This window comes from Ambystoma mexicanum, chromosome 8 (genome assembly GCF_040938575.1).
Source record: "Ambystoma mexicanum isolate Mex_15411 chromosome 8, UKY_AmexF1_1, whole genome shotgun sequence".
Taxonomy (NCBI): domain Eukaryota; kingdom Metazoa; phylum Chordata; class Amphibia; order Caudata; family Ambystomatidae; genus Ambystoma; species Ambystoma mexicanum.
This window is the reverse complement of record NC_090929.1, coordinates 340610050-340634982: the sequence shown is the minus strand read 5'-3', so window position 1 is coordinate 340634982 and position 24933 is coordinate 340610050. Positions and strand designations below refer to the sequence as shown.

The 24933-nt window shown below is 43.8% G+C and overlaps 1 protein-coding gene across 4 annotated transcripts in view; it reads left to right on the top strand.

Moving 5' to 3' along the window:
* EXD3 (exonuclease 3'-5' domain containing 3) overlaps window positions 1–24933 on the top strand; it is a 3187846-nt gene that overhangs the window by 63537 nt on the left and 3099376 nt on the right. For 2 of the 4 annotated variants that reach the window (XM_069609779.1, XM_069609782.1), the window contains exon 2: window positions 14432–14546. The exons of the other annotated variants lie outside the window; for them this stretch is intronic. The gene's annotated coding sequence lies outside the window, so the exon portion shown is untranslated. The remainder of the gene's footprint in view (window positions 1–14431; window positions 14547–24933) is intronic. 4 annotated transcript variants of the gene reach the window in all.

The window sequence follows — 24933 nt, the reverse complement described above, 5'->3', positions numbered from 1 at the left end:
CTCGGGGGAATCCCGTCTTGCAAGACTATGGAGCCTTCGTCAACTTACTAAAGCAAACCTTCGAGACCTGCTGTAGTCTATTTGGCTTGTGAGGACCTGCTTGACCTTAGACAAGGCCTGATGGATCTCCTTTCTTACTTTCCACTTTCTTACATCCCATTGTTTAAGCGGACTACAGCAGACCCCCGGATGGCCAGAGTCGGCCCAATACACCATCTTTAGAAGATGACTCAGGGAAGACATTCAGGATGAACTAGCCAGAACCTCTCGCCCTCACAGATTCTGAGAGCTTCTCTCCATCGTCCTCTAAATTGATTATCGCCTAACTGAAAGGTGTACTGAAAAATGGAAGGGTAGGAGTCCTCTTTCTCCTACCACTGAGCACTCATCTCCCTCTCCTCCGATACCTAAACTATTCAGGGAGTAACACATGCAGATTGGGGCTGTTCGTTGAGCTCTCACTCCGGATGAAAGACGAAGACGGGAGAAGGGCCATTGTATGTATGGGGGCTCTGACACTCACCTGTTAAGGGACTGTCCCGAAGTACCTCCTTGCAGATCAGGAAATGATCAACCTCGGCCCTAAGAGGGACGGGTATCTGAGGTTCACCTATCAGTCCCTTAACGACTCAGGTAGGGTCCAATGAGAAGACAACCGACTCCTGGTAGTCTCTGTCCAAATTATCCTCGGTAGGAAGAGGATTGATGCCTTGGCCTTCATTGACTGCGGAGCCGCAGGGAACTTTATTGACAGTCTGGGCAGATTGCAAGGGCATACCGAAAGTTATAAGAAAGGAGGACCAGAAGGTGGAAGGGGCAGATGGAAGATCACTCTGCTCAGGAATGATCACCCACACCACAGAAGTACTCAGTATCTCCATCTTTCAACATTAGGAAACCCTCCAGTTCGATATTATTCGAGCTGCCCACTTTCCTTTGATATTGGCATTGCTTGGTTAAGGAAGCATAATCTGACCATTGATTGGACTAAGAATCACCATGAGTTCCATTCTATCTACTGTCGCCAACACTGTCTGGCCAACCCACACCAGGAATCTGTGAATACCTTGACGTCCACTCTAACAGACCCCATCACCATTCACTGTATCCCTCCAGCAATCTGAGTTCACGGATGTCTTTCAGGACAAGATTGCTTAAGATCTTCCTCCACATAGATCTGAGGATTGCGCCATTGAACTTACTCCCGAAACCTTGGCTCCGTTTGGCCGGATGTATCCCCTCTCCATTCAGGAAAAGAAGGCTTTAAGGGAGTAATTGGACTCGAACCTTCAGAACAGTCTCATTCTCCCTTCCCGATCCCCACCAGGGGCCTCTCTGTTCTTCATCCCGAAGAGGGATACACAGGAACTCTGTATAGATTACAGGGGCTCAATCGTGTTAGTGTGAGACCGGTACCCCATGCCCCTAATAAGGTACATCTTGGAAGCTGTCCAAGGAGCCACAATCTTTTCCAAGCTTGTCCTATGCAGAGCATATCATCTTCTTCGCGTAAAGAAGGGAGACAAGTGTGAGACGGCTTGCAGGATCCCGTTTGGCCATTCTGAGTATAGAGTGATGCCTTTTGGACTTCTTAACGCACCAGTGATCTTCCAAATGTTTATGGACTGACTCTTCTCAGATCTATTGTTCCACTCGGTGATCGTTTATTTAGATGACATAATCATCTTTTCCACTTCATCCCAAGAACATCAAGATCATCTCCGGGTGGTACTTACACGCGTGTGTAACAACCAACTTCTCGTCCAGCCAGAAAAGTGCCAATTCAGTTTTCACGCCACACCCTACTTAGGGTACAGCTTGTCCAGTCAAGGCATCAAAATGGATAAGAACAAGGTGTCCACTATCCTCAATTGGCATGCTCCATCGTCGGTCAAGGATATACTGCGGTACTTGGGACTCTCAAAAAATAACTTCCGAAATGTATCCCGAAGTTCTCAGAAGTGGTGCTGCCCATCACCTCCCTACTTAAGATGAATACGACCTTTGAGTGGCACGAGCAGGCCGACATCGCCTTTCAAAGTCTCAAAACCTTGTTTTGTTCAGCTCCTGTGCTCCGTCAACCAGACCAGACCAGACACTGCCCTTCATTGTAGAGTCTGATGTTTCCGCAGCTGCAGTAGGGTAGGTGCTCTATTACTACAAGAAGTTGAAGGGGAGGAACATCCCATGGCATATTTGTCAAAGACCTAATCTTCCAGCGAAGTAAATTACTCTTACTTGAAAAATAACTATTGGCGATGAAGCTGGCTTGTGAGGAGTGGCGCCACTTGCTACAAGGAGGTCCTTATCAGTTTACCATCTGCACAGATCACTGTAACTTACGCATCCTACAGCAGATGGACTGTCGGCATCCTTGCCAAGCCAGATCGGCATACTTCTTCGCTCAGTATGATTTCTCAATCACATACATTCCGGGAAGCCAGAACATCCTTGCACACGCCTTATCTCGCTCCAACCCTGGGGATGGTATCGATTTGCAAACACAAGAACGTTTGTTCAGGAGGAAGTGTTCTGTCAACTTGGTTTCCTCTTTCCTCCAAGAAGTAAAGGAAGCCACAGGAACGCTATCCTCGGATCTCCAACATGATGGGAATCTCTCTGAGGAAAGAGAAGGTCTAATCTTCGACTGTGGCAGGTTGTTTATCCCAGAAGAGTCATTAAGGAAGTAAGTCCTGCCGTGGTGTCACAAGACCATGATGGCAGGCCATAGAGGCTTCTTGAACACAGTGGATATCGTCCGCAGAAATTTCTGGTGGCCGACCCTCAGATCTGACATGAAGTCTTACACACAATCCTGTTCCTTGTGTGCTCAAAACAAGTACTGTCGGCTGTGTCCTCTTGGCCTACTGGAGCAAAGTCCCATTCCTGGGAGTCCTCTCTACAGAATTCATAGTTGACCTACCAATCTCCTAAGGTTGTACAGCCATTATGGTCACAATAGACTCTTTTTCTAAGATGACTAATTTCACGCAACTTCCGGGTCTGCCAATTGCTTCTGAAATGGCAAATGTATTTTTCAAGGAGATCTTTCGCCTTCATGGTTTACCAGAATGCATTGTGTCGGACAGGGGTTCTCAATACACCTCCAAATTCTGGATTGCCTTATGTAAAATCTTGGGTATCCAGGGGGCATTGTCTTCAGGTTATCACCCACAGACTAACAGAGTGTCTAAATAGTACTATGGAACAGTACGAGTTGTTTCATCAGTTCAACAAGACAACTGGGTAGAGCTGTTACCCACAGTCGAATTCTCCTACAGTGATGCAACTCGTTCCACTACCAAACTCAGCCCTTTCTTTTGTTCCTATGACTTACACCCCTGTTTTATACCCAGCAACCTAACCCCTGCTTCTAAGATCCCATCCATTGACTTTTTGTTATCAGAAATCACCAAAGCTCATAAAACCGTCTGCAGTAATCTAGAGGAGTGCAAGAAGGACAAGCTACGGGCAGATGGTGCCGGATTGGGGACTTGGTATTTACCAAGATGGGTTCGCCTGTCCAAACTCTTCCCCCTGATATATAGGGCCATATGAGATTTTGGCCAAACTCAACGCAGTGACCTTCAGACTAAAGTAGCCTAAGTCTCTCAGTAGGTTACACCCTGTTTTTCACTCCTCCTTGCTTCACCCTTGGATACCAGATCCCTACCAGCGTCAACGGAGAGGAATTCCCCTCCAAGCCTCCGCCGATCCTAAGGAGTAGGAGGTGTCCCAAATCTGTGGCTCTCTGTATCACGAAGGCAGACTTGAATACCTGATCCAGTGGAAGGGGTATCCATCTTCGGAAAATTCTTGGGAACCCAGATCGTTCATACAAGCCCCTCTGTTGCAAAGGTTCCATCGGCTGCATCCAGGAAAGCCCGGGACAAGCAGGTATTGACGGGGGCATATTGTCACCTTTGCAGCCTGGTGGCACCTTTTGGAGGCGCTGGATGTTCCGCCATTGATATGGGACGATAGTTTTGGGGGTCGTTTCTCTTGCCATTTTTAAATATAGGGGCAACGTGAGCCGTACTCCTTGGCGCAGATATAGTTCTGATGATAGCGCGTTATTCAGGATTTTCTTTAAGGGTCATATTGGATAGCCCATCAGGCCCAGGAGCCTGTGACTTGTTAGCTTGTTTAATCCTATTCGCTAAGTCTTTGTGGTGATACAAAAGGGTCCAGGGACTTATTGGCATCGATATAGTTTCGGTCGTGGATGGTATTTCCCTGAATAGATTTCCCCCCAAAATAGCCCATTTGGCCTTGATCACTCCATTTTATCTTTAATTGGTTTTGGGTATGAGACACCAGATTTCCGCTGAGGATTTCTATTATTGTTTTCATCTTTTTGCATCTTGTTGGATTAGAGTGCTTTTATGGTTAATAAGGCAGGACTTATATTTGTTTTTCACCCTTCTGATCTATTTAATCGTCCATATGTCTGTTGCTTTTCCTAAGACCTGCGGTGCTTTCCTCATTTTGCATGTTTTTTTGACCAATTGGCGGTCAAAGACGTGTTGGTGTATTTTCCGTAGGTGTGGATGGCAGGTTCTCTTTTTAGTACGAAATAGCGCAAGGATGGAAGTGTAGTGGACCCTGAGTCCTGAACGGGTCTTACTGTCCTGAAATCTCGGCGAGTAAATGGCATCTGTTTGTTCCACCGCTCTCTTAGACCTTTTTAGCCTGCATCCATTGTTTGTCACCTCTACCTGTGTTGGGCGTCTGTCTGTAGGCCGACATGTGAACCATGATAGTCTTGGCCATTTACGGTCGCTGGATTTCACTGTTCTTGAGTCTATAGCCTCTGTCCTGTCTCTGCACATGAAAATATAGTCCAGACAGACAATCACAATTGTGCTCCTCTTTTCCAAGTTGGGTGGCATCGGTTATTGTCTTCATAAAACCCATTCAAGATATGAAGATCTAAGTCCAGCCAAAGAAATTCACTGTGTCTGTGATTTTCTGGATCCTCAGGATTCTTCTATCATTTTTCTGTTCGCCCTCATACATGTCAGATTTAGGTCTCTGCATAAAATAGGGATCGTCCAAGTTGTATGCCTCGTCAATTGTTTCTGTGATTGACTCGATCATCTCCTTTGTATCTAGGCTTGTGGGGTTCCAATAGAGTTACTCAAGGTTAGGTGGCTTTTTCTTGTTCCTCTTTTGGTTCACCTCTTACTTTAATTTACTATAGTGGTTTTCTGGATGTATGGTCTTTTTTATTTTTTGTAGCTGGCTATTTCATAGTCGGATTCACTAGTGATTAAGGTTAAGATCCCAGCCCTGGGGCGGCCAGCCTCTCCCATGAGTGCAGGATTCATGAGTTTCAAAGCCGTCCAAGCAGCGCTCTGTTCTTAGCCAGGTTTCCTGGAGGCAAATAAAGTCCAATTCGGCCCAAGGTAGTTCTCCTTCCTCCAGTAAATGTAGGAAATCCCAAGAGGAGAGGGGAAAAGCAGTTTTGTTTTGGTGTGTTAGGGCTCAGCTATTGGATCACTTTGGGCACTAGTGCAGATGGGAGCCAGGACCAAGAGTCTTTCTTTAAAGACCTATTGAGGGATTTTCTTGTAAATGTAACCTTCCTCGCCTCTCATTTTTCCCTTTCATAGTTTAACTTTCGGATTGACCACCGAGTTATTTCTTCTGCCTCTTGCTCATCCCCAGATCTTTCAAAGGGAAGTGTCACTCCTTTTCTTCTGTGTTCTCGGAGCAGTCCCCTCATGCTCCACATTTTTCAATTGAGCTCTTTCATTCTTTGTGACCCCAGTTTCAGGTCCCCCCTCGTAGGCCCTCTCTGAAATGTCAGTCAAGTGGAAGCCTAGTAGGAGAAAGTTTGCCTCAGAGTATAACACATTTTTTCCTTTTTTACCACCAATGACCGTAGATGTAAGTGCACAAGGTACATACGGCCTGCTCTCCTGAATTCAACTATGGCGAAGTTGTCTGTGTTGATTTGATGTAGTTTGGTTATACAGTGGCACAATCTCAGCATATTGTACCTGTTGTTGAGACTAAAATCACCTTCCTTATCCACAACTCTTTCCAGTTTAAGGCATCTTGCAAAGTCTTTCTCTCGTGATTCTTTATATTTCAGGTTCGCTCATTGCAATTTCTTGTTTCTTGGCCTGGATGGAGGAGGGTCAAACCTGCTATAGTCTTCTGGGGTGAGGCCTTGTTCGATAGTGCAGTTCTTTGAATTAGTGTTTACTGGCTGGTCTGTGGTCTTTGAGACCCAAATAGCATCTTCTATCTGTATTGAGTTTTTGTTTCTTGGTCGAGAGATATGTTAATCTCTTGTGGAGGGTCCACGTTTGTTATGTCTAGGCAGCTCCTTTTTGTCCTCGCTTTCCATTTCCCGGACTCTTAAGTTGAGCGGTCATTAGTTCCCTTTTTTTCTGCTAACGTTAAAGTTACGTCTGAGTTGGAACCAGTGTAGAGACTAGTAGTTAAACTGACATCTTAGTTTACTACGTTCTGTGGATGGTCCACAGACACTTTAGTAGGGTCATCCTTTCCATCATTTTGAGTAAGCTGACAAATCTAAAAGGGGATTTTGGGGGGGTTGGGGCATCACAGCTTCTTTGTCCCTTTTGATTTTGGCCCAACATCATTGAGAAGGATTCCTTGTTTTGTTTTAAGTTTTACAGCAGAATTTCTTTCCTTTGTGGGGAGCGACCGTTTGTTGATAAAGCTCCTGGAAGCATTTCCTCTGTTTTTCTGTGTAGGTCTCTGTTGTGTGAGTGAGTACCATCAATTTCCTCTTCCGTTTTTTGCAAACAGTGGATACGTATTTTCTGTAGTCGTTTCCTTAACTACCTCCAAGTTATGATCACTCTCTGGTGTTAGTGATTATATTGTGCTCCAATGTGTCCACTATAGCTGAAACTCCCACATTTTCAGCTTCCTATCGATTTGAACACTACCCGATTGGTCATCTGATCAAAATCATGTTCCTTCCAGCGTGATGGTATCTCAATGGTTAGCAAGTAGGCTTGTTTTTTTTATTTTTAGATCCTCTTGTGTCATTATCCATTGATGGCGGGTTGCGTTGATGTGTCCCATCGCCTTTTGGATTTCTGGCTGCAATAAAACCTTCTATATAAATCATCTTTGTATGTACCATTGCCAGCAAGGTAGTTATGATTCGCTAATGTGTCATAGATTGATTCATAAAGCGTCATAAAAGGGGCCAAAGCGATAGTGACTAGTGACGTTTGGCTGAAAGGGTATTGTCGCGTGGTTCTTGCTTGTTTGCCCTCTGCTTTCCCAGATGGAAAAATGTTGTCCTTATTAGGCAACAGTTGTGAGTATTTCTGATGATGAAAATGTTTCCAGTATCGTGGCTTTATAACCTTCTGGCTGATTGGAATTTAAAGTTTCTCGATCCCAACTAGTGTCCACTTCCCCGTCGACAGTACACTTCAACGAGTCGTTAGCCATGTTGTTATTGGTATTACTGCTAGATTTCAGATGTTTAATTTTCATTTGCAGGTCTTCAATGTCGTGTTGTATAGCCGTGAGTGTCGGATCAACAGTTTGATGATTTGAGGTAGCACATCCTAGGGAATGTCGGTCCTTCTTAGTGTATCCCTGGACTTCCTTTTCCGTGTTTGTGACCTCCTCCGTGATTGGCCACCATGGCAATGCCTCCTGTTTAGTCGGATTCGAGTTAACGCTTTGTCTTTTTTGCAGAGGCGTTCTCAAACCCCCTTCCGCCCCCCCCTACCCCTCAAACAACCAAGTGATACGTTTTGAGACAAAGTAGGCATTCTAGATATGGTTGAGTTTGGGGGTTGGGCGTCCACCCCTAATATGCCTTCCAATAGTTTGCCATTAGTCAGTTCTCGTGCTGCTTCCCCCACCATACTTGCCACAGACTGATTACATCTGTTATGGTCTGGATTTATATTATGACCTTTGGATCCAGAGGAAACATCCAATTGATTTGGTCCTGTGCTAGGATGGGGTGCTCACCTCCATTTTCATTTCAGTACTGTGAGTTTCTTCTGTGTTTCTGTAAGATTTGTTTGCTGAGTAGTGAGAGGCTTATTCTTCGATTTTTACTAGATTACAGCCTTTGAAAGAGGCCAGTTCAATTGGTTGATATGGGAGTTGGTCTAGGTTGTTTGGTTTCTGAAGAATCCTAACATTTTGGCTTGTGTCTTTTGGTAGAGGTAGTTTTGATTTGATCTCTGTATTTCCACCTCTGACAGATCGAGCTAGCTTGGGATTTAAGGGATCCTGCTCCCTAGATCCATTTGCACGGATCCCAATCGAGCCTGCTGGTAAAGCATGTTCTGTGGTGCTAGTTTTTTCCTTTGCAGCCAACACTTTTGATTTGTCCACATTTATCACTTCATCCGCAAAGGCCGCTTCCGTTATCGTCGTGTCAGTGCTAGTTGGGACAAATTATGCTTTTTCTGTGCCAGAGTGTTCGATGTAGGATGGCGGCTATCTCTGATGGGGGTAGGGGTGGGTCTGAACCAAGAAGAGAGGCCAGAAGTAAGCTGGTAAGTAATGGGGATACTTATCTATTAGCGCTGCTGATGTTGTAGTGCTCTTATCTGGTGTATAGCCTCCCCAAAGTCTCTAGTACAGCATTGCTCTCCGTTTCTAGACTGATCTCCCTCCAATGGGATTCTTGAGCTACGAAGACTCTCTTGCTCTTTCTGCAATCCCTCTAGATTCCCCAAGGTCTCTTTTCGCTAGCTTCTTGGACATCTCACCCCCCCTCTCCTCAACCGTCCACTGACCACCAATATCGGGCCACTTTCGGGACACTTCGTGCCTAACTAAAGCCTCACAATCACACTTTCAGTATGTTAGGCCGACTGTGTTTCCTTCCAGGGATATGATTTCGCAAATGGATTATACGGCAGGGAATTAACGTTGGGGGGGTAGGTCGCTGCAATTAATAGTCAGGCTTGAAGTAGAGTCAAATATTTCAACGCCTCCATCAGGGCTCTCAGATTTAAGTGTAAGTACAAAGTGACTTGTGATGAGGGCTTACTGATGGTGTTGGTGCAGGTTCAGGATACAGGTTTGTTGATTGCAGGGGTGATCCACATGGGCCCACATGCCCAAACACCAAAATACACTGAGAGCACTGCTCTGCGTATGTTGGAGTATTTGAGCCCCACCTCCAGGCAGGCTCATGGAAAGTGGAGAAAGACTTGCAGAAACAGCAGTGAGGGACAGATCAGCGCAGCGTCTCCACATTGCACCTCACCAAAACACACTGGACTTTTCAGTGTTTTTATATTCAGCACCTCCTTTACCTCTTGAATTCGGTAGAACATAAATGCTGTGCCCTTGTCGGTGAGCATTTCCTTCAGGAATCCAACTTGTGAAAGGATGGGAATAAGGTGTTTGAAAATGTGTTGGCTTGTTGTTTCTAAGGAGGAAGGCCTCCAGATAACTGGTCGCCTAATCATGGATGGGTCGGATATTTGGGCCCACTATGTAAATTGTGATTCTCGAAAAAGGTACATAAATAATTGGCCCTGGTTATAAGGGAGCTCTTGGCATGGGTGTAGCAAACGTGTTCTGACAGTGGTCACAATTGGCTGCATATGTCTTAACATTGGTGTATACACACAGTCCAATACAATTTAAGGACTTGATCTGGAGTCTTGATCACACCCTGATGACCCGCCGTTAAGTGTACATTCGCCAATTTCATTACCACCCTTCTATGGCTCCTGGAGATGACAAGCTGGGTTTTCCGGGTGCCATCTCGCGCGCTACAACCCCAGTAGACCATTTTTCTTGAAACAAAAAGGCCAATTTTGCTCCCAGCCCCCTGACCTTTTAGAGGTAGCCCTTTCATAGGATTGTCTGCTTCTGGTTCTTACTCTGTGTCTAGTCAGGCAAGATGGTGTCAGGTTTCTGTCGGCTTTCCCAAAGCCTAGGGAGCCGCACGATGGTTGGGGCAGATTCTCAAATTCTTGTAAAGCAGGGCGTATTGCTTTTTCGATGATCTCCCGGGCAACGGGCTCTCCTTCTTTCACCATATACATTTGGGTTCCTGAATTGTGTGCCACTACTTGAATCTCTGCATGAGACTCTGGGTCTACAACCCTTGCTGCAACATCATGATATCGCCAGGCTAAGCCAGAATTGGCTGCCTTGGGGAGGGAAGATGCTCACCCCAGTGGGATACTGCTTTGTTTATTGGGTGCTGAAAGAATCAAAACCAATACACCGGAGAGTGACATTTTCTGGGAGTTTAGTGCTGGGATTTTAGGTATCTCACTAACATGGGCCCCAACAGTGTGTCGGGTTCAAATCCCACTTTTGACACCACTTGTGGTAGGTCAGATATGGGAGACGGGCAAGAGGACCTGTTCGAACAAAATACTTTTATTTAAAAGAAATTTCTGAACCCTACTTCTAAGATGTCCCTACTGTGCAAAACAATAAACTGTTGCTTATCAGGATGTCTTACAACGAAACTCTGTCCTCCGTTCAAAGGTACGCTATCCTAACCTCTGCCCTACCACTTTGAAAAAACATAAGCCTTTGGGTAGGCTAGGATTTACTTCCGCTTAGCTGAAGTAGTGGTGGCTGGTAATCTGACCCCCACCTAAGAGTTCTGAAGTCTTTTCCAGGGTTTGGCCTGTTGTTGTAGTTCTGTTTTCCTTTTGACCAAAGCAGCGGCTTTGTCGGGCAGTTAGAACAGTTCCTATTTTATCCCGTCTCCTGGGATGTAATCTTCTTTTTAGTTCTTCTGTGTTTGTCGGCATCATTCACAAAAAAGGATTCTTTGCCCGCCCACCCCCCCCGCACTTGTGGGATATTCCTATTCTCAGCCTCTCGTGGACTATGGACCTCTTCAGCTCTATTCTTGTTATCGCTTCCATCAACCCCTCGTCTGGTATTCAGATGCTCAGCAATGTGTCGGCTATGGGCTTCACCAACCCTACTTTTCTGTTCTGTTTCCTCACCCATCCCTGGGGGATTAGAATTATCATCCCGGAGTGGGCTGTGTGCCTGCATAGCACTGCTTTGTTTCTCAATGTGTTCCCCTTCTTGTGGGGTAGGTGGATTCTCAGCCTGGCGTGGGCTATGGGTCTGCTCAACCACGCTCTGCTTCTCAGATAGTCCTTCTTGTATTGTATGCAGATGCTCAGCCAAGATTTAATCCTGCTTTGCTTTTTTGTTCTCTTCCCCTCTCTTGGGGTAAGCAAATGTTCAGCCCATCATGGCCGATGGTTCTGCTCAACCCTACTTCCCTTGTTCCCTCCTCTCTTGGGATATGTGAATTCTCAGCTTAGCGTGGGCTTCATGCTGGCCTCGCCCTCCATCCGCTCTTTGTAGCCTGCTGTGCACCTGCTTCCCAGTGGCAGTGTTCGCTAGGGGAGATAGTCTCTTTAGCCAGCGCAGGCTCCTGACCTGACCCTGGTCTGTGCAGTAGGGTCTCTCGCGTCTCTTCTTACTCTCTGGGATTGTCAGTCAGGAAAGAACCTGTACATCATCGTAGGCATGGGCTTCCTTCCTTCCTCAGCGACTCGGAGCTTGTCGGGCTCCTCGCCTGCATCAAAGCAGTAGCACTCCACGGGCAGGCACTCCTCCTTGGATCTCCACCCACTGCGCTGACTGCGTGGCTCTTCCGCTCTCTGTTCCTCCTACGAGGGAAGGGCTCCCTTCTCTGCATGGCTGCGCAAGCTGGCATTTCTCACTCTGGCTGATTCTCTCCCTCTCTGTTGGCGTCAAAGAGGTTTTTATGTCCCTGCCGGGAATGCAAGGGAAGATTCTATTAGTTCTGGTGTTTATGAGAGGGAGGCAACAAATAGAGTTAAGACACTATTGTTGTCTGTCGGTTTGGTGTAGACAGTTGTTTGAAGACTCCCTTCGCATAGATTAGCATGTCAAGGAATTCTACTAAGGTAGTACTGGATTTGGAAGTAAATATAATTCTAAGAAAAGTGATGTTCGCATAGTAAAAAAAAATCTAAGTTGTTCAGCTGTTCCAGACCAAATATCAAAGATATCATCTATGTACCTATATAGGCATTTTAGATGCGTGTTCCACTGTATGTTGTTGAGTACATGTTCTTCTAAATTGGCCATATAGGTGTTGACATAGCCCCTGAGGGCATTCTCCCAAGTAGACACTAGGAATCCCTTATTCAGGTGGCCAGGGAAGGGGTGGCGCTCTCACATCCCAACCCTGGGGGTGTACGAGTGAGGGGTGCAGGGGGTTGTGCTCAGAGGAATGCCCCAGGTGAGTTCCGGTATAATACCGAAGTGGAAAGTGAGGAGGGCAAAGTCCCGGGTGTTTTCCTTGGTTAGGCAACATCTACCTTCCTTCCTTCCAAAGAAGCTCCCCGACTCGTATCCCGTCACCCCTACACATCTGGCAAATCCCCTAGGAGCCCAAACCCGGTTACTTTAAAAAAGACACAACTCCCAGAATCCCTGTTTTTCTGTTTCCTGCCCGAACACTCCCAGTCATTCTTCTCCACACCCCTTTGATTATGGTTTGTCACACTCCCAGTCTATTTGGACCAAACACTACCCTTCCCACAATTCCCCCTGTTTATTTTATGACAGCAATCCTGGTCATTCCCGTTTGTTCCACAAACCCTACAAATCTTGCCCTTCTGAATTTACCACATCCCCTTGTACTAAATCTATACTTTCATAGAACACCTTTTCCCCCCTCCTATCCCATAAGGTGTCTGGAATCTCTGCCACCCCCCCGTTCCCCTTTCCAACCCAAAAACCTCTTTACACAGTGATAAAAACTGACTAATGTTAAAACTGTTCACCTGACATGTCTCAATCCGAGGGTCAGGCAGAATCGGGCAATTTATCAGGATCACACACACACCTCATGGCCCTTTCCCTTCCCCACAGGGATAAAAGGTGGGGCATGACAGCAAACTAGAGCAAGGAAGACCGCACGACGTGAGAGATAACTAGCACGGCAGTTCAAAAGACGGCGCGTGTTGAAAGGATACTAAGGGGGCGGGTGGAAGTGACCTTCCCCTTATCGACAGAGACCTATGAAGCCTCAAGAGAAGGAATTGTAAGACCGCAAACAATAGCCAGTGTGTGTTGCAGCCGATGTCTGTCAACGGTACCAGGGCACCTCCTCCGCTGACAGCCAAGTCGAGGAGAGACCCATGGCCCAATGGTTCCAGTCTTCCCTAATTTTACTTTGAATGAACAAATAACTATTGATACAAGTAAAGGGGAAAGCCAGCATAACAGAACCAAACACCACGTGGGTGTACACTTGAGAAATGCTAGGCAATTACCCTGCTGTTGAACTACAGTAACGAGAAGGCCTTGGGAAAAGGCGAAAGAGGTTAAAGTGGTCATGCAGGGGTCTTGTAAAATCTTCTGTACCGTTGAGTCTTTGAGAAACTAAGGGAAATCAACCCTGCTTGGTGAAATGAGCATACGAACAGTATTCCAAAGGTTGACAAGAATGAACCCGGCAGAGGGATGCTAACGAGAAGTGGCGAAGTCTGAAGTCCCTATCGGCATTGTGTTGACAGATGTGAACCTTACTGAGGGAACCTGGCAAAGGGAGGCGGACAAATACAGGTCAAACCTGTGCTGCTGTTTAAAAGACATTAAGATTCGTGAAAGCAAGAAGTATTGCAAGATAAGGGGAAGTAACGTGTCCCCTTTGTCATATAGGGTCCGAGCATGGCCGGGGAAGATCCAAGGGTGGAAAAACATCACCCAAAGTTCACTGATTAAGGAACTGTTTGATTACATTGTTGAGTAAGACCGTGAGGTGTCTGCGCCCAGAAAAGAGGGAGCAAGGGGTGAAGCTGTCACTCAAAACCATCCATGGAACAGAACATTTGTATTTGTTTGTTGAACCATTAGGCCATCGAAGGCAAGAGACCTTTTATTGAAAAGAGACTTTAACCGTCGTAGAACCTGATAGCTGGGGCGGAACTGTCGGCTTGTGCTGGGAAAGCTAGAGTGTGCTCAGGAGACCCACCTGGTCCTGTGCTGCAAACGTGGGGAAGGGAGACCCCTTGCAATCACATCCTGACTTCTTATTTGTGAACACTCCTTTCTTTATTGAAAACCCTACCGCATAGTCTTTCTGTAATTGGTTGTAAGGATTTGGCAATAGTCTACATTTTATGTATGTATGTATGTATGTATGTATGTATGTGCCTTTTTACTTTGACAAGACTCCACGAGGACAGCCTTATTTTTCATTTGATGGTCAACGCTTGCTCCCATCTTAGATTTAGGCTTAGTTTAGGTGTTTTTCCACCTTGAATTTAAAGTTTAATAAACACCCATGAACTGTGATCACTTGTGTCTGTCTTTACTGTTGCCACCATGAGTTTGTTACATAGGACATACACATGCATATCGATGCTAAATGTGACTGCAGTGTACAAGTCGACACTGGTCTAAACCGCTGCATCTCCTGATTGTTTTGCAGGAGTGGTTTGAACTTTCTGTACTCGGATGTACTTATGGGCTCCACCTTCAATTGAAGAGCAGACCACACGGTTCTTTCATCTTGTCGGTATTTTGGAGCATCTGAACAACACAAAGTAAGTCCTCCTTACAGAATAAGAATTATGGCTACCTCAACACTCTGATCTAAGTCTAGTTGTAAGATAGAATGGGCTGAATTTGGATCTATTTTTTATTCAAATGTGTTGAATACTTAATACATTTGAATGTAGTTGGGAACAGATCTGTCCAACTCCCCAATGAGACATTTAAGAGTTTTATCTTTAAAAACACAGGTCAGTATGACTCCATGTGAAGTAATCCTAAATGCACATTAACTATTAGCAAGTTAAATCAAAATATCAAAACAATATCATTCCTTTTAGTAAGACAGGATGCATCACACCTGATGAGGGAGAAATCACAATCCCGAAAGGCGCAGTGTATCTGCAGATTATTCCTCATAATACTCACTTTTTGGAAACAAACTGAGTGGAATTTCTGTAAAAACTGTACATCCAGTTGATTTTTTATTTGTTTTATAATTGGTATATGTACTGATGTTGCACAATGGTTTTAATTATTTAAAAACCATTTTTGGGTAATTTTGTTTGTGAATTTATGTACACACTGGCATTTCCCCCCAAAAAACAAATGTTTCTTGACTTCAACTACTTTTGTTGTTCTGATCAATTTATTATTCATGCACAAAACAAAAATACACATTTATGTTTATAAACAAGAGAGATTCCAGAACTTGTTATTGGGATTCATCCCCAGGAATGCACGTGTTTCTTTGAGTTGGCTCTCAGAACCCATATTTTAATTAGTTGCACAGGGCAAACCCTGTACTTTGGAATAAAGGGAGGTGGAATAAGACCCTTGCTTGACCCTTCCTTGTCCCCGTAGTGGGGCGTGGGGATCACCCCCTTTAGGATCCCGCATTCCCTGTCCCCTAGGGAGGGTATTGCTTAGCAGGCTCACCTCACTTGTTCCAAAGGCGGTGGTTTCCCCCTCCCCTTTGGGGATAAGGGAAGAATTCGGTGGATTCGTCACAGAAGGCAAACCTTTTCACAGAAGGCAGAAAAGTGCTATACTGTGAGATGAGATGATTTGTCCAGGATCATTATAGCGTCTGCCGGCAAAGCCAGGATGAGTCTCACCACTTTGGTGCCACAATCTGGAATTTGACTTCCTAATCCCCTCTACTGACTAACACATGTTCTGTATTGGGGTGGCTGCTAGTTTTTACAACCCTCATTTGGAGGTGCCATGCACTATACCTGCATCATACTGATATAATGTTACATTGTATAACTAGCGCTATCTGGTGCAAGTACATGGTGTTGTAGAGCAGTAGGTGTTACTATCACAAAAGCATATGTAAAGACCATTTTACCGCCCCCGGACATAGAAAGGCTGAGTCTGCCTTTCTGGAATTTGGTAAAGTGATCTTGGATATGAATGGAAATCTCTGTAATGAGTGTTTACAACTCTGAGTGGTCAGAAATGCGAGACGGACAGAAAGTCTTATTTTTCTCAATGTTTGCAATTTTTTTAAAAATAGAGGGGTGAGATAAACGCCTCTATCCCTATCCCAATGAGAATGTTCCTGCCTAGACAACTAGAAAAATGTCCCAGTGTGCAAATGTATCTGACCCTTCCGCTAATACATATAACCAAAGTGTTGGTTCAACAAAACAATGCAAAAGTTCAAACCTATTTCTTAATAGTACTCCTTGCGACCAGGGTTTGGATCCCTTCCTCTGGATCAAGTCAGGAAAATCTTGGAAAACAGTTCGGATTTAACAAAGTTCTGTTCAGTTCAACACAAAATGTCTCTTCCATCCAATGCGTCCTTCCACTTGGTAAACTAAATGTCTCTTTGGCAAAACACCTATTAAAAAACCACATCGTATCCTTTTCTCAGGATATAAAGCAGATATTAGAATATCACAATTAGTCTTTCAATAGAATCCTTTTGTCAGGATAGCACATCAACTATCTTTTGTGATGCAACAGTTTGTCAAGATGATAAAGTTAACAGTTTCTTTCCAGAGCACTTTTTAATTTTTTTTTTTAATTTGCTTTACCATAACCACATTTCTTCAAAGCAATTCTCTTTCCTGGTATATTCGCCTGCCAGGAAGAAAAAGTACTACTACCACAATTGGTTTCTTCTGTTAATGGCAATATTTGTTCCAAGGCTCTCCACACCATTATCCCATGTGAGGAGGGTTGAACAATGGTTGCATATCTTCAGAGACTCCTGACTGTTGGCAATATGGGTTACAGATTTCCCAAAACTGGTGTCTCAGGAAAGTAGAATTGCGCTTGTGTTTGCCTTTTATCTCTTAGTTATAGTCTTTTGGCAATGTGGGTTACAGAGTTCCCCAAGTTGACATCACATAAAAGGAGACTTGCACCCTTTTTTTTCCTTTTTTTATTTTACTTGCTTGGTATTTAAACTTGCTTGGTACTATATAATGGTCTGCTCTGAGTGCCTCAGGGTTACCTTCTCCTGCAGGCCAACTCAAATTTCTTTTGGCGGCTCTGTGTCACTCCTTTCTGCTGCGGCTTACCCTCTGCAGACTGGCAACCTTTTTGACCGCTCTCCCGTACCTTCCACTGTCTGCAAGGCCCTTCTCTGGAGCTCCACCTGTTCCATCGAGTCTACGCGTCCTCCAGCCTCTTTGAGTGACTTGGGTTGGGAGCACGTCTCCCACACAGGTGGGCTTCTCTCCCTGCTGAAGACCATGACTCTGCTTCCTGCTGTGCGCACTCTGTAAAACCGCATGCCTTCTTTTCCTACATCGGCTTCAGCTCGTGCCTGCATTCCTGCTTCCTCTCCAACTGCTTCGGTCTCTCGCCTAACTGCTTCTGCTACTCCTTCACATATTTGTGGCTCATTCTCCAGTTTAAATGTCCCGCTTAGGTGCTTTAACTTCAAACAACTAGACCACACAGTTCTTTCTGTAGCACCTTTTGATCCTCATTAACTCTGTTCCTCTTCCTCTTCCTCATCCCAGTACCACAGGCATTATGGATCTTGAAGTGCATAGTGGTTTTGGCTTTTTCATGTCTGTTTTAATTCTGATTGATTTGTGAACTGAATGTAATTGGAGCTTGTAGGTGTTATGTGAAGGACATGTGATATAGTATTGGGGTTAGGAATTCTACCTACAACATAATCATGATAATTAGAGGATGTCACATTTGATTAATGAATTCCTGAAGTATAAAACGTATTTGGTCTAGGTGACTTTCCATAGAATGTTCTTTGGGTTTTCTCATGGGAGGGACTTTGACAGTGACAGCATGCCATTAGATATTTGGGAATTATAGGGTCTTCATCCTCAAAAGAAGTTGAATACAGTGTCTCTCCCCAGGGAGTCACCCCTTCCCCCTGACAGCAATCTCCTCCATGAGATCCTCATGATGCCACGCCCAAGTCCAGGATCAGGTAGCGGCTGCCTTTCCCTGCCCATGTGGGAAGAGATCCTAGGCTGTGGTTTAGTAATGACTTCTCAGGACTCATCACACAGCACTGAGCTGTCTTCTGAAAAACATGGCACTCAAATGTATCAAAATGCATTTAAAATTTCCGGATTGCATATTATCAATCTATTTCCCACAGAAAGGTGAAAATGCTACATATGTGCTATAGTAAATGTACAAACTGGGCTAGATTCTCAAACATTTGTGCAAATGAAAAAGCGCAGAGGATGCGTATTTTAAACTTTGTTTTGATTCTCGCTCATTTTAGAAAACCACCTTATGCTCTAAGGTGACCTGTGCGTTTCACAGGTGGCTGCTCAGTAGCTCAAATATGCACTGCCAAGCCCCCTTACATGCATTAAACTAGTGCATTGCAGGCTCCGAGCACCCACATGGGTGTGTGGAGCATATTCAGAGTGACTGGCCCTTAAAAGGCTTGCCACTGTGAAATTTGGTAAAAAATAAAATTAATTTGTATACTTGTTTGAAGGGAAGAAATGCAAGTGGGAGAGCAGTGGTTACAATTGGCCACATAGATGGTATTTGGAAATTGGCATTAGCATCACCTTGCATGTAGAATAGTGGTACAAAGTGGCTAAGTACATACAGTAAGCTGTCAGTGACACATACCTGCTAGCATGATAATGCTATGCTTCCAGTGAGGTATGTGCTTGTCTAGATCAGTTGGTATTGTAGTTTAATTGTTAGGCCACGTATCATTACTCCATGCAAGACAACGGTCATTAAGATGAAATATCTGCAAGGTGTCATTGGCTAGTCTGAAAGGAGGCCCTTGCCAATTGACTTTTTAATTTTGGGGGCTCTGTGATTGTGCCCTAGCATAGCATGGTCTGACACAGCGGTAAATATGAGAATATTTGCATAATCTAGCCTCCTCCTCAAACCCCATCAGCGGCATCGCAATTTTCATAGTCTCACTTTAAGGTCAAATTCTCTTTCTGGGTGTCTATCTCTTTTTTTGCCCTTCTGTGTCCTTCACTGTCTGCTAGATGTATTTTATGAAGAGGTCTTCAAGGTAATGGCAGATATGTGCATGGGGGGGACTCTTCTCATTACCATAAGTGTAATGCTCGGCGTACTGGGAAGCAAGAATGTTTTGGTTGAGAGAAGTGATGTCATGATTTCTTTTTATACACTGCACATCCAAGCCTATACTCGATTCCCAAAAGGGGCTGTGGCAGGTTTTGCCGCAGAGATTCGTGCTGCAATCAACACAAGGCTCTGGAGAGAGTTGGGTCTCTGTGCTCTAATGCAAGAGAAGCAACTACCACTTAGCAGCTGACAGGCCTACTTTTGGATCGTATTATTTCTTAGTTCTTCCTCTAGAGAATCTGGGGACCAATTCTTCTCAGGAAGCAAATTTCAGTGGGCACCACAGGGGTATTACTTTTATGGTGTTCTTAAAGGTCTCTGATGAGATTAGTCTCTATTTAGAAGTTAGAACCTATGTACAGGAGCTGGCTGAAAAAGGCCTGGAGACGCCCAAACCCAGAAAAACAGCAAGAGCAAAAGATTAGGTAAAATACCCAATCATACAGCCGCTCTCTGGAATCCCAAACTGGGTTTTGTATTAGTTGCAATTTTACTGTGTACAATTCCTGTGAACCAATCTTGGAAAAAATTCGAAATTCAAATTTGTAATGGTTTTTCAATGTTGGTTTTATCCATCAATCGAAAGTTCTTTTTATGAAAAAAGTGACAAGTAATCACTAATAGTGTTCTTAGTGGGGAAGAGTTTGCCATATGTCACTATATCCGTAGACTTATATTGTGCCAATGCATTTCAGAATACAACAATTCCTTCATCAGGGCAAGTCTGATCTATTTAAACATAACATTTACATGTAATAGTGCGAGTCATACCATGGTTAATATCCATATATAATAAATCCCATATTCAAAAAGACATAAGTATGTAAACATAAACATGAACAGTCATCATCCAAATAGTTGAGAAAAATGTGAAGGTAAACACATACCCGACAATGTAGTGAGCCGAATCGGTAGGCAGGTTGAAAAATAAAAGAAACAAATCGGATCAGTACAAAGGTAAGTTAAGATGTCCTATAACTAAAATGGAGGGGATTGGGTCCATTACCTGATGTAAGTGAATAATGGCGAATTCTGTGTTTCAGAGGCCAGGTTGCTACACCGCGTTCGGCGAGCAGTTGCTGTAAATAGTACATTATGTTTAAAGGGCCTAACCAAAGTGAAGCTAATCGCTTAAAGTAAGAGCAAACGTGGATTGTTGCTTACCGTATGTAGAGAACGGTGCGGAGAAGTTCTCTCTGTGTCTGCCGAAAGCAGACTGTCCTCGTTGCATCGGCGTGTTGCCGAGCAACCTGGTTTTGTAAGACACGTGATCGCGGCTTCATGATGAAGAGCGCGAGCCATGATCCGTGTCTGTAAACAAGCCATTGGGCTTGAATATGATAAAAATTACTAATATTAGGACCTCCTGGGTTAGAAATGAATAAAGTCATCGCATAAAAATCAAAAGGGATAGATAGTCCATCGTCTATGGACATAGAAAAAATACTAAAAGTAAATAATCAAAAATGACTCAAATGGATGGCAGTAATGGCTGTTTCATGAACACCTCTCATGAGGCTGTGTTATTATTAATGTGTGCCTTAATGGGATTATGTAATAAATAGAACCTAGGGAGCAACCCTATGGCTGTATCTTATACTAATAGTGTGTGCCTTAATGCCGCTAGTGGTGTCGTCCAGGCAGACGGCACCTTGGGTCCTGGATGAAGCTCCAGGATGCGCAGCATGCAGGTCACAACATGGAACAATTCCTATTCATATAAATGTATTAAACTAAATTTCCACTGTTTTCTCTAATTGTTTTCTCTAATTGTTTTTTCTAATTGTATGTTGCATCTTTTTGTTTGGATTGACACCAGTACGCATATGACCTGAATGCTGATGGTCACTGGAAATTGTTTTAGTTTAATACATTTATATGAATAGGAATTGTTCCCCATGTTGTGACCTGCATGCTGCGCATCCTGGAGCTTCATCCAGGACCCAAGGTGCCGTCTGCCTGGACGACACCACTAGCGGCATTAAGGCACACACTATTAGTATAAGATACAGCCATAGGGTTGCTCCCTAGGTTCTATTTATTACATAATCCCATTAAGGCACACATTAATAATAACACAGCCTCATGAGAGGTGTTCATGAAACAGCCATTACTGCCATCCATTTGAGTCATTTTTGATTATTTACTTTTTGTATTTTTTCTATGTCCATGGACGACGGACTATCTATCCCTTTTGATTTTTATGCGATGAATTTATTCATTTCTAACCCAGGAGGTCCTAATATTAGTTATTTTTATCATATTCAAGCCCATTGGCTTGTTTACAGACACGGATCGTGGCTCGCCCTCTTCATCGTGAAGCCGCGATCACGTGTCTTACAAAACCAGGTTGCTCGGCAACACGCCGATGCAACGAGGACAGTCTGCTTTCAATCACATGTCTTATAAAACCAGGTTGCTCGGCAACGCGCCGATGCAACGAGGACAGTCTGCTTTCAATCACGTGTCTTACAAAACCAGGTTGCTCGACAACGCGCTGATGCAACGAGGACAGTCTGCTTTCAATCACGTGTCTTATAAAACCAGGTTGCTCGGCAACGCGCCGATGCAACGAGGACAGTCTGCTTTCGGCAGACGCAGAGAGAACTTCTCCGCACTGTTCTCTACATACGGTAAGCTACAATCCACGTTTGCTCTTACTTTAAGCGATTAGCTACACTTTGGTTAGGCCCTTTAAACATAATTTACTATTTACAGCAACTGCTCGCCGAACGCGGTGTAGCAGCCTGGCCTCTGAAACACAGATTCGCCATTATTCACCTACATCAGGTAATGGACCCAATTCCCTCCATTTTAGTTATAGGACATCTTAACTTAACTTTGTACTGATCTGATTTGTTTCTTTATTTTTCAACCTGCCTACTGATTCTGCTCACTACATTGTCGGGTATGTGTTTACCTTCACGTTTTTCTCAACTACTTGGATGATGACTGTTCATGTTTATGTTTACATACTTATGTCTTTTTGAATATGGGATTTATTATATATGGATATTAACCATGGTATGACTGGCACAATTACATGTAAATGTTATGTTTAAATAGATCAGACTTGCCCTGATGAAGGAATTGTTGTATTCCGAAATGCATTGGTACAATATAAGTCTACGGATATAGTGACTTATGGCAAACTCTTCCTCACTAAGAACACTATTAGTGATTACTTGTCACTTTTTTCATAAAAGAACTTTCGCTTGATGGATAAAATCAACATTGAAAAACCATTACAAATTTGAATTTCGAATTTTTTCCAAGATTGGTTCACCGGAATTGTACACAGTAAAATTGCAACAAATACAAAACCCAGTTTGGGATTCCAAAGAGCGGCTGTATGATTGGGTATTTTACCTAATCTTTTGCTCTTGCTGACCAATTCATCTCACCCTAATGTATCTGATAAACCTAAAACAAGAAAAGGGGGGAGTCCTACAAACAATTATGAGTTAGAACATACATTCTGTATAGTGTCAAACACCAGTCCAATAATTTGATGCTCACTGATGTGAATCAATTTTACTTGATTTATTTCATATCAATATTTATTTAAATGTGCAACAAAGTACAACTTTGGAACAAAAATAGACATCACCATATATTTGAACATATGCAAAAATACACACCATTCATAGGCAATACTGGGGATATTCATAAAAAATCAAGGGTACAACTCTCGTACCTACCAAGCCATCCACTAGTCATACAAACCTAATCATAATACTATATGCTCACCTCAATCACAACACATCACAAACAACATCAAAGATAAAGTGCATGTGCATTACAAATTGTAAACCTACAGATTGCCGGTATTTAAATCTCAGCTAGCGCCATCAGTTTGACCACTGTGCGCCACTACTCTGAAACAGGTGGTGTTACAGTAAGTTAACACCTGCATCCAACATAGCACAACATGATCAATATTTAGAACAATCACGGACAAATAAGTCAATTAAAACTGCCAAGTTTTGGCCAACAGTGTGGGTAGTTTTAAATACCCAGCCTTCTTCAGGGCAGAGAAAAACTTAGTGCTGGCGGACAACACACTAGCATCACATGGGCAATGAATTCAACTGCACAATACAAAAGACTAGCCAAAAAGACCCAATTGATTCAAAATGTTAAAAATTGGCATGGACAGCATCACGCTCTGCTGCAAAACTCTTCACAGGGAACTGTAGTGAATCCTGCAGAGCCATCACTGAACCCCAGCCTAAAGTCTCCTCCCGTGTTGCCAGCGAAAGGCAGTTGCTACCTTACGCTAACCCTGGGGGTGGTATCAGAGTGAGGATCATACGGGAGGAGATGGCTGTCAGGGGGAAGTTGTGACTCCTTTGGGTGGGACGCAGTATTAATCTTCATTTGAGGATGGATCCTATAGTTCACAAATACCTAATGGCTTGTTATCAGTGTGCAGGTCCCTCCAATGGTTTATAGTCATAATGTCGACAAAAAAATGTCGAAAATAATAATGTCGACATTCTATACTTTTAATGTAAAAAGTCATAATGTCGAAAAAAAAATGTCGACATTTTTTTTCCGACAATATGACTATAAACCCTTAACACTATCAACACCTCACCCAACACCCTCCTGCAACCCCACCACCACCCTCCCACCCCTCATATGCAACACATTCTAATTATTTATATATTTATTTATTTATTTTTTCAATAAATAAATAACCAACAAAAAGTATCATTTACTATGGGGGGGTCCCCCCCCCAACCCCCCCTCACCCAACACCCCCCTGCCACCCCACCACACCCCCTAACCACCCTCTCACCCCTCATACTCAACACAATCTAATTATTTATTTATTTATTTATTTTTTCAATAAATAAATAACCAAAAAGAGTATAATTTACTATGGGGGGGGTCCCCCCCAACCCCCCCTCACCCAACACCCCCCCTGACACCCCCCCACACCCCCCCCAACCACCCTCTCACCCTCATTCCCAACACATAGTAATTATATATTTATTTATTTATTATTCAATAAATAAATAAACAAATAAATAAAAAGAATATCATTTACTATGGGGATGTCCCCCCCAACCCCTCTCACCCAATACCCCCTGCCACCCCCCACCCCTCATACTCAACACATACAACACAACAATAAATATATATTTATTTATACATTTCGAAAAAATGTCGACATTAATGTAAAATGTCGACATTTTTGTATGTCGACATTATTGATTTTCGACATTAATTTGTTGACATTTTGACTGTCGACATTATTGATGTCGACATTATGACTGCACACCCCCTCCAATATAACTACCCAAAGCACATGCTATGAAAGATCTGCTAGACCGATTAAGGTTGGTACCTTGGGAGATCGGGAAATAAATGTAACATTCTCTAATTGTTATGATTCTACCTTTAAATGGAGGTGATAACCTCAAGTGTAAAACACACCCCTTTTATTTGCCCCTCCAACTCTCATTTGTAAAGCCATCAAGACTAAACAAATGGCAGTGGACTGAAACCACTATGGACTCTAGGGTCCTTAATGCCTGTGGTGACTCGGACGAGGAAGGAGGACTCGGTCATTGAGGATCAAAGGTGCCATTGAACATAATGAGCAGTCTAGTTGTAGTGTGAGGCACCTGAGCGGGACATTTAAATCCCAGAAGAAGCTACAGCTGGGAGAGGACGCTGAAGGAATTGTAGAGGCAACAGCAGTTCGGAATGCAGGGTCTGCCATGAAAGCAGCAGAAACGCCAGCTGAAGTTGACACATGACGAGAAGTTGTGCGGCAGGGCAGAGAGAGCGCAGCAGGAAGCAGCGTTGTTGAAGGCTGCAGGAGAAGCCCAGCCATATGGGAGATGTGCTCCCAACATAATG